General features: G+C 48.9%; 1 protein-coding gene and 1 non-coding gene across 2 annotated transcripts in view; one reads left to right on the plus strand and one right to left on the minus strand.

Moving 5' to 3' along the window:
* The window catches only part of TBX4 (T-box transcription factor 4), a 99,482-nt gene extending 88,750 nt beyond the window's left edge, over positions 1 to 10,732 (minus strand). The window contains exon 1 of the mRNA XM_056865248.1: positions 10,652 to 10,732. The gene's annotated coding sequence lies outside the window, so the exon portion shown is untranslated. The remainder of the gene's footprint in view (positions 1 to 10,651) is intronic.
* On the plus strand, positions 6,675 to 6,743 carry TRNAD-GUC (transfer RNA aspartic acid (anticodon GUC)). Its single transcript has one exon. It is a non-coding gene; the product is annotated as a tRNA-Asp (tRNA).
* Positions 10,733 to 12,181: the final 1,449 nt, after the last annotated feature.

A 12,181-nucleotide genomic window follows, 5' to 3' on the forward strand; every position in this document is an offset into this window, starting at 1 on the left:
TTAAACCCAACTACAGCAAGAGTTGAAGAAAAGGCGTTTCAAACCAGTCTTATAAATCCTGGTTTCAAATGTGTCAGTGAATGCAGCCTGAACACATTTACTCTGAAGTGAGCTTCCAAAGGCAGCATACATTAGATTACCCCCCCCCCCAGGGATTTCATAGAATCATAGAGTTGGAAGGTACCACCAGGGTCATCTAGTCCAACCCCCTGCACAATGCAGGAAATTCTGAACTACCTCCCCCCATGTATTGGAAATATGTGGAAGAATATTGTATGGTGAGGAGTTTAGGTTGACATGTCTCATTTCCCCCATATTCCCTCTGTATAGAATGCTGGCCTATTAGGCATAGTTTGTTTTCTTTTTTTTGCTTACAAGATGGGAGCATTGTGTACCAAGTGTAATCTCAGATTGATTAGGCATTCTATGCTGACTCATGCATCAGCTGGTATGCACGATCAGGAATGAAGGGTTGTGAGCCTGGTGCACTGAATGACCAGCAGAGAGCTTCAACAGATCAGGATCTGGATGCTGTGTAACCTGACTGACCACCCGGGGTCTCTCTCGCTGCTGTACATGAAGCTCCCAGCGGCTGAAGTGGAGATAAGCTCTTGTAAAGTATAAATGCTATATTGTGTGCCAGCTGAATGCTTTATAAGTAAAGCATTGCTTTTCCTTCTCCTACCTGTGTATTTATTGCCTCCAAATCCAAAAGAACCTCTGCCTTGGCAGAACACCCCCACACCCCAGTGACCCCTATTCCATGCCCAGAAGATGGCCAAGATGCCCTCCCTCTCATGATCTGCTTAAGGTCATAGAAGCAGCATTGCTGACAGATGCTCCTAATTCCCAGCCTGTGAGGACATTTTCAGTATGATCTTTTTGCATGTTTATTCAAAAGCAAGTCCCATTGAAGCAGCAATCCTATTGATGATTGGGGATTGCAAATGTTACTTCAGAGTAATCACGCCAAGGTTTGGGGTGTAAGGTGCACTGTTACTTGCTAGATCCGTTGAAGTCAGGGCACTTACTTCTGAGTAAAGACAGCTAGGTCAGGGCTATGTCTTCAGTGTGGCTGAGTCATACCTTACTTGGTAGTAAACACTTTGAAGCCAAGGTATGCTGCCCCCAGGTAGAACAGCTTTGGAGTGCAAACTAAAATAAATTAGAGGAAGCAATCCTAGGTTGGTCAAAAGGAAATCTTGTGTTATTCAGTGGGACTTACTCCCAGGAAAGTGTCCTTAGGATTGCAGCCAGTGGAAAGAGAGGCCCCGGTGGGATACACTTCTATGAAATGTGTGAGCAGAGAGGCTCAGACTCTCTGGTGCTGGGAGATTCAATTTGTAAAACCAACACCACGATTTTTTTAACAAAATAAAATGTCATTATTCCCTTAAAGATATTTCCCCCAGCTCATAATGGTGACAAGGAAGTAGTGCGGTTAAAAAGACAGGTAATAAAAATTTATTTTTGTTAGAATCGCAGCTAAAAACAAAAAGGTTTAGCGGCTCAATCTCATTATATTTATATTTTGGGTTCCAATTATCCAGATGTGGCTACTTCCGATTTTGTGGGGGTGGGGGGGAAATGACTGAGCTCGGAAGAAAGTCTTTTGTGTGCGTCTCCTGTCCAGCCCCAAGATTTTCTCTCTCTGCTGCTCACCTTAAACGCTGGGGAGTGGAAGGGAATCTGTGCACATTTACTGGGGAGTGGAAGGGAATCTGTGCACATTTACTCCAGAGCCCCATTCAATTCAAGAGCCTTTGCTCTCCCGCGTAAACGTGCGTAGGATCGGGCCGCACGTCTTGCGGAAACGAATGCATTCTTTTGAGCTATTCGATTCCGGGGCCATTTATTCATGGAAGGTTTTGCATTGGATTTGTCACTCTATAGATGCACATTTTTCCCATCTGAATTCTCAAAACTCTGCATGGCGGCTTATTGTTGAGTTTTGAGAATATGGATGGGGGAAAAGTGCATCTAAAGAGTGGCAAATCCAATGCAAAACCTTCCATGAATAAATGGCCCGGGAGAGGTGCCCCTGAGGCGGAGATCTCCGAGGTTTTAAAGAGGTCCCGGCTAAAAACCCATCGAAATTTCGATCTATATTGGAAGTCACTTCGCTTCCTATCCTAGCGGACGAGATGTGTTCTGCGTTGGGTTTTCACAAACCGTTCGAGGGTTCTCTCCCCCACGTCTTGACATACAAGCGATGCAACCCAACTAATTTCACAAATAATCTTTTGAGACACCCAGGCAACGTTTAATCTTGCCTGCATGCCATTCTGCGGACGTTTACCTGAGAGCGCCATTCAACTGAATGGGACTTATTTCCAACATTCTTTTTATTATTAGTAGTATTGGGGCTTCATAAATAACTTCTGGAAAAGGCGTAGCCTCGTTGGCTTTGGAGACTGGAGGCAATTTCCTTCTTTAAAAATAGAAGAAGAGGAAGAAGAAGAAGAGGAAGAAGAAGAAGAAGAGGAAGAGGAAGAAGAAGAGCATCCGGCAATCCTATGACCCTTTCTTGGAAATTAGCCATAGGGCTTAATTCTGTACCTACACAGAAACCGCACTATAAGGCTGCAGTATTTACTCACCTACTACTTTTCCATTCTAATAATTTACTTATCTAATACTCTGCTAAATAAAACAAGCCTGCCAGGTGTCAAAAGACTCCTGTTTCTTTTTGCTGCAATTCTACAACACACGCCTTCCTCGGGGAGTCAGTGGGGCTTACCCCCGAGTAAATCCTCAAAGGCTCCAACTGCAAATCTTTTTGGGGAAGGGTCAGATTCGGGAGGGGGGCGGTTGAACCCACTCCTCCCATCTCCTTATCTCAAGTCCATTTTCAAAATTGGTAATAATACTAAAAACCGGGCAAAGTTGCCTTCTATAAACATCCGAAGGGTGAGCTTTCAGTTAAGATAAAAGGATCCTCCTTCTCCTAACTCGGACAGACACTGGGAAAAAAGCCATAAAGATAAAGAGGGCGTGCAGACCTCGCTGAAGCCGGCCCTCTGGTCCAGTTTTACTGCACTTTAAAAAGGGGGGGGGGAAGTAACCACTGGATGTTTAAAAAAATATAGTAACGCCTCTGAGCGTGGAAGAAACGTTGATAAACGGTCCGGCTCTTTTTGGGGGGGCCGATTTCACCCGCCGATGCGGTGAAATACGGTCCTAGACCACCCCATCAATGCAGCCCGGATCTTGGCCACGCGTTTCCTCGAAAGTAAGCCTCGCAGAGCTCGCTTGCTTTAGTCAACCCGCATGCCCCCCCTAAAAGGACGTCTTTCCTAAAAGAAGCCGTGTTTAGGATCGCAGGCACAGCTTGAACGACAATAGGATATTTTTAAAGCAATATCATGGGATTGGGGAGGGGGGGGGTTAGGACAGCATTAAATCACTTGGAAAGACACTCCCAGACCCTTCCAAACCTACTTCCAGCACGACCCTACCCGCAAAGAAACCCAACTGTTTGTGGCTCCAGTTTTATTCGGACATGAGGAGCCATAGAGGGGAACGGGATTTCCATGCCAGTTGAGGCCTGGAATGATCCAGTGTGACCGACTTCCAAGCCCGGCAGCTTTGGGGATCGCGCGTTTCCTTGGAATTAAGGCAGGCAGCTTTCCGTGGCTGAACCCTTTTGGACGGTCTATTTATTTATTCTATTTATGTATTCTTTCCACTTTCCCCAGCCAAAACCGGGCTCAGAGCGTCCCACGGACTGGCTTGAACCGATTGCAATGGAAACCGACTTCTCTCAGAGTGTGCTCAGGATTTCCAAGCCCCCCATTCCCCCCGCCCAGGAAACCTTCCTTAATCCCAACATCCCTCTCTGCTCCGGATTAAGATGCTCGCGGATCACAGTTTCCCGCCCAGTCGGAATCCTATAGAGTCTTGAGCGCAGGGGGGGGGGGGTTGCTTTGGTTTTGCCGCTGTCTGGATGCACATTTCCCCTCATCAGAATGAACTCAAAAGCAAGCCCCCATACAGAGTTTGGAGAATTAGGAGGCAGAAAATGCGGATCGAGAGAGCGGCGAATCCAAGGCAAAACCTCGCGTGCATAAATGGCCGAACTCGGTGGCATTTACTCCGGAATAAACGTGCCTACGTTCCCGCGGCACACCCCGCTGGTTGCAAAGTGACCACGAGTACTTCCAACTTGGAAAGGGGGCTCCTTGCCAGCAACCCCCCCTCCCAAATAAAAGCACCCTTCATTCATTTGGGGTGAATCGCTGCCCACCCTCCCCGAAGGTCTCCACTCTGCTGGTGAGCAGATGTAGGCCTTACTGGCCTCCTACCAGGAACGCTTACTCGGAAGCAAGTGCCCTTGACATCAATGCGGCTCTTACTTCCAAGTAAAGCCCGCCAGCCTCCTTCCAACGGTCGGTTGGGGAGCCTGTAAAATGTCACTCCGGAAGCCCCGGATTGCCACCGATTCCTAATGGGAAATCGGAGTCCCCGTTCACACCCACCACGTCTAAACACGAGGCACTCCAAGTCATGCTGGTTTCTGAACTGCTGAATACAAATAGCCCCCCCCCCCATAACACTTAAAAAAAAAACTTGGGGAGTGTCTCTATCACGTGTCAATGTTGTGCCGAGTGGCCCAGCCTTTGAAATTCTAACCCGCTCGGCTTTGGTTCCTCCCCAATTACAACCCTTAAACCGGATTAAGACTCCGGGGCAAGCGTTTCTTGTTCCGATAAACATTTCGGGGGGGGGGGGAAATACGTGTTTTTCTTTGACAATCAATGGCCATTCATGCCCGGGAGGTTTTGCCTTGGATTTGCTGCTCTCGAGGTGCACATTTTTTCCGATGCGAATTCTCAGAATTCTGCATGGGGGCTGATGGTTGAGTTTTGAAAATGTGCCTGGGGGAAATGTGCACCGAGAGAGCGGCAAACCCAAGGCAAAACTTCCCGTGCAGAAATGGCCAATGCCATTCTCAAGAATCCTGGCTGCCTTTGCGTGAGAGTCCTCTCCTGGAATGCCAGCGACACTTCCAGGTGAACTAGGTCGTCTGAAAGGGTTGCATCGGCCTCGAGTTTAATGCCCTCAACTGAAATAGTTGGGCCATCATTGAAGAACCAGTCAAGTCAATGGATCTTGGGCGGGATCCCGCCACAACTGAGCAGTATTTTAAGGCTCATTGAATTCCGAAGGAGGCCTGCTTCGATTCTCCACTAAAATAAAAAAGCTTTAACTGTGCGTGGATCGCCTGCAAACTTTTCTGTTGGGTTGGTTATGTTCTGGCCGGTGGGGTGTGTGTGTGTCTTTTTTAAAAAAATGATAAACCCGCATGAAAAGCCACACATCAGTGAGGCAGGCTGGTCATCAATCCAATCGATTTACGGGCGAGTAGGCCTTTAACATCAGCCTCTCAAGGCTGATGTTACACGTTATACACGCAACCTCCGTAGTCATGAAAGTAGACCGGTCTGTCCTTAAAGACACCAGAGTAGGTAGTTAGTAGAGAGCCCAATTTAATAGTTGGGGGGTGGGGGTGGTCCGCAAACCACTGCCTCTAAAAGACCTCACCGATTGTAGGCCTTTGGCTGCCCCCTTAAAACGCCATGGATGCTAGATTGTTTAGTCTTACAAACCCTTTTCCCAATCTCAACGGCAACGCCATCGAATTTCCTCATCACGCCTCGCATGTTGCTGAAGTCGGGGGAGCTCATAAATAATAATTAATAAATTGCCGGGGGGAGCAGAGGGTCAGGAATAAAAAGAAGGGAGGGGGGACAGGAAACCCTACAGCTAGCAGACAAATAGGGCATGTGGTGGGGGCTGTTTGACTACATTGGGTTGTGAGAGGGAGGAGAGAGAGAAAACCCAGAACCGTGGTGGTGGTGATGGTGGTGGTGGGTTTTTTGTTTGTTTTTTAAATCGCCGATCGGAAAATGAATTACTATAATAGCTGTGATTAAGGGCAGGAGTCTTCGCAGTATAACACCCCCCTCCCAGCGTATTTTCGGTTGCAAGATGCCATTTCGTAGCACAACCAGTTTCAAAGTAACTCGAGTTTAGCTAAACCAACAAATGTAGGTCTCAGTCCCACGTAAATCGGAATATTAATTCAATTAAAGCGAGGCCACCTGGAGGGAAATCCAAAGGTATTCCCCCCCCCCACAAGGCCTACAATCTATCTCCGAATCTTGAATCTCTCCCCCCCCCAAATTTGCACACATCCTGGCAAATCTCCCGGACTTCGACAGAGATCGCCCCCTTCCAATCCTGCCTTTACAATGATCAATGCAATCCGAATATTGCTTTAATTCTCAGATCTTTGATCCTCGTTTCAAGCAACACGCCGGCAGGTTTCTTTGGGAAACCCCTTCGATCTGGAAGCCCCAACCGCCCTCTTGCATCTACTTGGAAGTCGTCGACACTTATGGCGTCTAAAGGAGATTACTTCACCTAGCGTGAATGTTTAGGATAGCCAGTTGAACTGGGTAGCAAAACCCCCAGGAAAATTGCGTGGGTCAGATCTGCCTACACAATGAGGATTAGAAACTTGATCTTCAACAAGCCAGCAGAATCTCGTCTTCATGCCACGCGATTCTCCTACGGTCAAGAGTGCCATGAAACCCACAAAGCCATATACCGCAGCTGACATCCAGTGTCCATCCCAGTTTTTAAATCCCGCGGAGGCTCTAGGGGACTGAGCCGTGGCTCAGTGGCAGAGCATCTGTTTGTCATGCAGAAGGTCCCAGGTTCAATCCCTGGCATCTCCAGTTAAAGAGACTAGGCAAGTAAGGTGATGGGAAAGACCTCTGCCTGAGACCCTGGAGAGCCGCTGCCGGTCTGAGTAGACAATACTGACTTTGATGGACTAAGGGTCTGGTTCAGCATAAGGCAGCTTCGTGTGTTCATTGCAAACCCGTGTCTAAGAATTGCATTCTCATGGCAGATAGCTTTGCTCTGCCTGTAGGTTGCAATGGAATTTCTAATCCTCACTTACTAGGGAGTAAACATGCACATAATTGGGTAAATCCTACTGAACACAATGTGAGTTACTTCCGAACAAACATACCTGGGAGTATGTGTGTGTGTGCCCCCTCTTTTCTGAGAGATGCCCCCCACCTCCGCCCACCCCTCCTGAGCATCCTTATTGCCCAGATCGTAAGCAGACCGCCACGCAATCGACCCTGACCCGAAGGCGGCCTGCGGCTGCGGAGGAAACTGAGATATTATTATTATTATTATTATTATTATTATTATTATTATTATTATTATCATCATCATTATTATTATTATTTTACTTCCCCGGAAAGAGAGGAAGCGGATGTTTACTCCCAAGTCATCATGCTTCTGATCGGGGTACCCTGTAACTTTCTTGGGCCCAAACCGGTTTGAAGTAAAGGGCTTCGGTTTAGGGTAGTTATGAATAGGGGCAGGGCCTCCTCAATGGTATTTGAAATCTGTTTTGTTTTTCTTCTTCAGATAGAATCGATCCAGCTCTTGGCTCGTCCTCACGCCAGCACCCCAGATCTGGAACACTCGGTCAAGAAAAACGTGATGGGGGTGGGGGGTGGGAGTAAACTCTGTTCACCCCGCCTTAAAATAAGTTTATTAACTGTACCGTTTTCCTAAGCAAGAGTCTGCATTTAAAAACAAACAAACAAAACAAATCGGATAAATGATGTTTTCCCCCCTTAAACTTTTAAATACATTTTCCTAACCTGGAAAACCTTGCACCTTCATAAAAAAACCACCTCGGTTTCCCCCAGGTTCCAACCTGGCCGGCCCGATCCTGTTTACTCCCCAGTAAATTCCGCTGCGTCCAATGGCGCTTTTAAGGATGAAATCCTATGCATTCTTGCTTGAGAGTCCCTCCCACTGGAATCAGCCTTACTTCTGAGTAAACATGGAGTGGCTCGGGCTGCAACAAGTTCCATTGGACGCAGTGGAAGTAAACATGCATAAAATCTACCTGAGAGATTCTTCACACACACCAAATTCAAGAGTACTGGAGTGCTTTAAGATTTAGCTAAGATCTTACGTCGTGCAAACAGACGGGAGTTACTCCCAGTAAATGTGTTATTTCTACCCTGTCTGCAACACACTTTACTAGGGAGTAAGCTCCACCTCTTCTAAGGGACCATCACTGGAAATGAAAAGACAGCTATGAAAGGTTTGCTCAGAAGTAAGTTGCACCTATTCCGACGGTACTTGCCTGAAATTAAAGTGCGCGCCAAGGCTCCCTGACTTGGGAGAAATTCCCGTTGAAGTAGGTTGCTTTACTTCAGAGTAAAAGCCCAGCTGCAAAACTGCAATCCTACACGAATTTACTTGGGAGTAAAACCAGTGGCGTTCATTTATATAATCCATTACAAATAACTAAATTCAGAAAGTTGTCATCAGAGAGGTTTGTTTTCGAGTAAACTTGGGAGAGGGGGTTGCAGTTAAAGCACAGTGAACCCGGATAAATGTAGAGGTGAGAAGAAAATTCCAGAGAATGTATTTTTATTATTATCTGAAAAAGATAGTATATTGGGAGAATCCACTTATCATTAGCATAAAGCCTCCCTGTGGAAAGCAAGCCGGAAAACTCCTGCCAGCGACTCCTTTTCATCCGAGATGGGATGCAGGAGAGATCCCCACTCCAAGTGATTTCAGAGTTAGGCCCTTCTAAACCCGTTGACTTCCAAGGATTCAGAAAGGTGTAACGGGTTAGGACGGCAGTGATTTAACCCCCCCCCCTTCCACTTTCTATGGGTACATTGGACAAGTCGCTAACTCTTCGGCCTTGGTTCCCCAGTCCCTAAAACAGGATTGAGTCCGCAGAACTTCTGCAAAAAGCCAACGTGACGGAAATCATCAAGGTTACCCGACAAGCGCCAGTATCATTTCGTGCTAATATTATGTCAACCACAAATGACTGAATAGGGAGTGTATGAGGGGGTCGTAAATGACCTCAAAATGCTAGAGGTCCCAGCTAGTCCCTACTTGGGCGAGGGCAAAATCTCAATCCTCCATCATTTTCGAGCTCTCTCCTCCGCCAAAATGATACTGCCGACCTGCTTTGTGGGTTGCAGGGGGAGGGGGTTGCCAAAGCCCACTTTATTTGACGAGGAGCCCCGTTTCAATCGATTTCAAGCCCTTTAGGGCGGGTTCTTTTCCCGCTCCTTTCCAGTCCTCTGCCATTTCTACCTGCCTCTGCAATCTCCACCTCCGGCAGATTGCCTGCTCAGATTGGTTTAAAGCCCCTTTTATGCAAGCCCCCACCCCAGCGCGGCCCTTTTTTTCGTCGCAACCCGCTTTCCCCCCAAGGTAAAGCCAGTTCAAAGGACTCGTCTGAACTTCAAAGGCGGCGAGGTGTGCGTAACGGAGGGTCCCCATTTTACGCACGGGCCGGTTTCCTGTTTTCTTCCCCCACCCCCCCGAAGAAACCTGCTTGCAGGTATTGCTGCTGGCAAAGAGATCTCGTCCTGCAGCCCTGCAGTGATCTTGACAAATCCCCTTCTTAATTTCACCTCCGCCACCCGGAAAAGGCCTCAAGGATCACGGCAAAATCGATTTTTTTCCCCCCACAAATGTTGAACCTCCCATTTTCAAAATACACATTTTGTTTTTTTGCTTGGTTCGGGGTTTCTGGGTTTTTTAATTCCTTTCTCCCAAGATCTCCGTCCGTTGCAGCAAGTTGCCCATCTGAACACCTGCGACGGTTCGGTTAGAAACAAGTCCTTACCAAATATTCTGATTTTTTTTCAAAACAAATGTCTCAATTTTCATTGCTTTCCTGTTGCAAAGAAAGGAGCAGCCTAATCTACTAACAGCATTAGGTGACAAACACTTGAAAAATGACCAGGCGGTACATTCGACTCAACGCGGTGGGCCTTACTTAGGCGTAAACCCGCTTAAAGCGTGCTCTCCACGGCAGACTTCAGCGCGAGGACCGCAGACTATTTTTTTTAATCCCTTAAGGAGATGTGGAAAAGCTTTCAGGTCGTTTTCCTGCGAGTCCCGCATCCTTGTCGCGGTGGGGCATCCAATCTGTGTTTAATGGAGAGGGAGGGACACTTCGAAATTAGAGAGGAAAGGTGATTTCCCGTTAGAAATTTTGGATAAGGGCAGGTGGGGAGGGGGGGGGGTTTCTGAAGGACACAGACAGGATGCTCTACAAACCAGTTCAGCCCTTTCTTTCCAGAAAGGTTCTCCGGTGTCTTTGCCAGAATCTCCAAACTCTTTACTGAACGCTGGTGACTAAGAGACCTTCGGAACCAAGTGGGGAAAATTCAGTCCTTTTCTCCCCCCCAAAAAAAACACCCACACACACACACACACCAAAACAGCAATACACAAACACAGCCTGGCCCAACCCAGCGTTCAGGCAGACACATCAAAGTAGGCCCATTTGTAGTTTGGGGTGTTTTTAAAAAATCGGAGGGGTTGGCTGAACACAACAACTGCACAGAATTGCATAGCCCCAGCACACACACCCCTCACTAGTGGGGGGGGGCACGCATTCCTGTATAGCTTTGTCCACCCCCCCTTTGATAGTGCAGAGGCCAGCAAGCACCGACTGGGGGGTAGCGCCGGCTGTGATCTGCCCCCTCTTCCACCCGTTCGCTGTCAGCCTAGCTGGGGGCCCTCGCCTTGGGGGGTGGGGGGAGAGTGAAAAAGTGCCAGAAGGACTCACAGTAATCGCCCGAGGCTCCAGAGGAGGAGAAATCTTGGGAGAGACTCGCGTTGCTTTATCCCTGCCGCATCAGAAGCATCCAGGGGGGGTTGGCATCCTCGGGAAGGCGCCCTGTCCCGTCCCCCAAAAACCCCTCGTAGGAAACAAAGAAGGAAGTAAAACAACAAAAGAGGACCGGGCTCCGGTTCTGAGTTCTGGATCCTGCCAGAGGGTCGCTGGCGCCCTGGATGGGCGGGGGAGATCTCGGGCCCCGGGGCGCCTCTGCTGTGCGGGGCTAGTCCTCCATTCCCAGGGATTCCGCCTTTGCACCTTTCAGATCCTCTCTTTCAAAATGTTCCATTAAATAAAAAAGGGGGAGAGGAGAGATCCAGTTTGGAGTCCTGACTTCCCACTTCCCTCCCTCCCCCTGGCCTTTCCTCTCCCTCCTGCGCTGACGTCGCCCCTGTCAATCTGGAAGAGACGCAGCCAGTTCTTCGCCATAGGATCTTCCCAACAGCAGGGGCCCCCTGCCCTCTCTCTCTCCCCCCACCCCCGACTCTCAGCCCCAAGCTGAGGTCCCCTTCCCCCAAACTAGGCCCTCCACCCCTCGCTGAGAAGACCCTGGAGCCCAGCGAGGACAGCGCAACCCCCCCCCCCCACCAGCAGCAATGTTTGGATCTTGCTTTCCAGGAATGGGAGGGGGGGTTAGAGGCACATCATGGGTTTAAATTAGAGTACATCTGGAGAGTGAAGCCAGGATGGGGGGTGGTGGGTGGGAGGGAGCGCACACACATGCCCAGGGCATCGGCTAAAAGTGCGGCAGAGATAGCAGGCCCCCGGCTTGGAAGGGAGGCCCGCATGCAGGCGCTGCCCAAATAGGCTGGGGGATCCTGCCCCACTGAAGGCGTGCCCCCAAACCTGAAAGGGAGAGGGGCCTGGTCGGCAGGGGTAAGCCAGCTCTGCCGCTGGGGGTGGGGCAAGGGGGAGGGTGGGAGAGCCCAGGCCTGCTCCATAGCAACGCAGCAGACAGATATTTGACAAGGTGTAGCTTCACATGAACAAATGAACAACATGAATCAGACCCTTGGTCTATCAAAGTCAGTACTGTCTGCTCAGACCGGCAGCGGCTCTCCGGGGTCTCAGGCTGAGGTCTTTCACAATCGCCTACTTGCCTAATCCCTTGAACTGGAGATGCTGGGGGATTTGAACCTGGGACCTTCTGCATGCCAAGCAGATGCTCTACCACTGAGACACAGCTTCTCCATCCTCTGTGGCAATGCAAAGGTTTGCCTATTGAATGGCTGGTTGTGGCTTGCAGTTGATAAAGGGCACAAAGGAAGGAAGGGGGTGAGATTAAGGGTCCATCTCCTCCCTCCCCTGTTTCTGCTGAATATATTGACCCCCCATTCCCAGTTCTCTGGCTTTTAGGGGACAGATAGGCTACTTCTGTCCCAGGGATTTGTCTAGGCCTTATTTCATCTCCCTAGCAGGCATCCCCAGATCTTGTGGCAATGAGTTTCCCAGGCTAAAGAAGTATTACTTGCTAGTTCA

This window comes from Euleptes europaea, chromosome 19 (genome assembly GCF_029931775.1).
Source record: "Euleptes europaea isolate rEulEur1 chromosome 19, rEulEur1.hap1, whole genome shotgun sequence".
Classification (NCBI taxonomy): Eukaryota; Metazoa; Chordata; class Lepidosauria; order Squamata; family Sphaerodactylidae; genus Euleptes; species Euleptes europaea.